Source organism: Lathyrus oleraceus, chromosome 4 (genome assembly GCF_024323335.1).
Source record: "Lathyrus oleraceus cultivar Zhongwan6 chromosome 4, CAAS_Psat_ZW6_1.0, whole genome shotgun sequence".
Lineage (NCBI taxonomy): Eukaryota > Viridiplantae > Streptophyta > Magnoliopsida > Fabales > Fabaceae > Lathyrus > Lathyrus oleraceus.
In genome coordinates this window covers 128,856,124-128,858,513 of record NC_066582.1, presented here as the reverse complement: position 1 = coordinate 128,858,513, position 2,390 = coordinate 128,856,124, and the positions used below count along the sequence as shown (strand labels likewise).

At 40.6% G+C, this 2,390-nt stretch overlaps 1 non-coding gene across 1 annotated transcript; it reads left to right on the top strand.

The window, feature by feature from the left end:
* The first annotated feature begins 1,202 nt into the window (after window positions 1-1,202).
* On the top strand, window positions 1,203-1,309 carry LOC127077415 (small nucleolar RNA R71). The gene has a single exon (XR_007787228.1). It is a non-coding gene; the product is annotated as a small nucleolar RNA R71 (small nucleolar RNA).
* The last annotated feature ends 1,081 nt before the right edge of the window (window positions 1,310-2,390 follow it).

Here is a 2,390-nt window from a genome sequence, read left to right as displayed (position 1 = left end):
GGCGGCGATATCTCACAATCCCTGTGGAGACGATAACAAAAACCCGATACTCACTTCTCCCACTACAAAATGGCGCCGTTGCCGGGGATTGTGAATTGATATTGCGAGCATCGCAATAGTTGCTTAATTTTTAGCTTCCGAATTTTTGACTTGTGCTTGTTAATTTGTTTGGTTTAGTGTGCAGCTATCGTTTTATGCGAGGGCAGGTTCCGGAGGACCAACTTCTTTTTGATCCCGAGATCGAAAGAACCGCAAGGTGACCGAATAGCAGAACGAGACGAAGGAGGCAACAAGCTAGACAACGACAAGAACAATTTGAAAACTGATCCAATAGCATAGTCACATCAAAATTTAGGTCGGAATAAATTCAACAATTACAAAACCGATTTATATTAATGTTTGTTACTTCACAGATTTAAAAACTAGTCACATAAGAAATTATCGGATCAAGTCGCGTACTATATCGCTCTCTTTAAGACGTTTTACGGCATTGTCCAAAGTTATGCAAAGCAATCGAACTACTCCGCCGCCTCCAGGGTAAAACAACTCAGTTCTATATTGTATGATTACTACTTGCACAACAGTTAATCGGTCTAGAAATACACCCTTTAATGGTATAAAGATCATTCAAATATGGTATAAATACCACTTGTAGTATCTAGTATAACAACCAGTCATAATAATTTCTCAAACCAAGAGAAATTTAAATAATTCTCCAAACGAGTAGAAACAAAGGGGAAGAAGTTGGGGCTTCGACAATTAGAAAGACGCAGAGTTATGAGAGTGATGAAGAAAAAACTCAAAATAAGTTTTTGGTGTATTTTGAAATGAAACAAGAAATTTTCTAATGAAATATATCTCACATAATCAATGTGGGACTAAGAAAATATATCTCTGTGTGGACTACCGCTGCGGTGTTAGTGTTTGTAGAAATATGTTCGACCTTAAGGGTTAAAGCGTCCATTTTTGCCTGCATCAGGTCCATATAGCTTATCTCATGTATTCCATCTTGGGTCTCCTTTTTCTCTATTGGTGCTCGTTCAGTTCCCCATTGGTAATGGTTTTGGGCCATATCCTCAATTAGGTCACAAGCTTCAGGGTAAGGTTTGTTCATCAGCGCGCCACCTGCGGCAGCGTCGATGCTCATCTTTGTGTTATAATGGAGTCCATTGTAGAAGGTATGAACGATCAGCCATTATTCTAGGCCATGGTGTGGACAAACTCTTAACAACTCTTTATATCTCTCCCAAGCTTCAAAAAGTGTTTCTCCTTGGTTTTGAGTAAATCTAGTTATTTTGTTTCGAAGAACAGCAGTCTTACTGGGGGGAAATATCTAGAAAGGAATACTCTCCTAAGGTCTTCCCAGGTAGTTATTGAGTTAGCTGGAAGTGAATCCAACCATGAACGTGCTCTATCCCTGAGGGAGAAAGGAAATAATCTTAAACGAATAGCATAAGTGAAGCACCGTTGGATTTAAAGGTGTCGGCCAGTTGGATAAAGACTTTTAAATGTTGATTTGGGTTCTCAGTAGCGAGACCCGCGAATTGGTTCTGTTGCACTAATTGCAGTAAAGATGGTTTTAGTTTGAAATTGTTGGCAGGCACTACGCCAAAAACTGGAATAGACAGCGCACCTTAGAGGGCGCTTTCTTAAAAAAGCGCACTCTAAAGTGAAGAGAAAAAATAAGGAGCGAACAACTGGAATAGACAACGCACTTTAGAGGGCGCTTTTGTAACAAAGTGCCCTCTAAAGTGAAGCGAAAAAATAATGAGGAAATGGAGGGACACCAATAGAGGGCGCGTTTATGAAAGCGCCCTCTAAGGGTACCCTTAGAGGGCGCTTTTAAAAAAGCGCTCTCTAAGTCCATGTACATTTCCAGTTTATAAGGCGCTTTTGGAAAGCCTTAGAGAGCGCTTTTAGAAGCGCCCTCTTAGGCCCCCTTTAGAGGGCGCTTTTTTTACACAAGCGCCCTCTAAGGCCCCCTTTAGTAAACATTAAAATTATAACATATACTGCATGTCTCTTTATTTTCCCTCTCTATATGCTATTTTGTTTACGTAACTGGGTTTTCTCTCTACTGCGATTACTCTCTACTGCGATTACTCTCGTCCTCCGTTCGTTCTCCCTCCCTCACCGTCGTCGTCGCCGTCGCCTTTTTCTGCTGCTGCGTTCATGTTCACTGAGTTATCTGCGTCCACCATCGCTGTTCACTTTCTTCTCCATCGTTACCGTCACCTTGAAGGTATTTCTCTCAATAGTTTGTATTTTCAGGTGTTTGATTAGGGCATTTTCTAAACTGAGTTTTACATTTTGTGCATTATGTTGATTAATGTTGTTTAGGGCAAACGAGCACTATATGGTGTTCATGAGCACCTTGTTGTAAAGTTTTT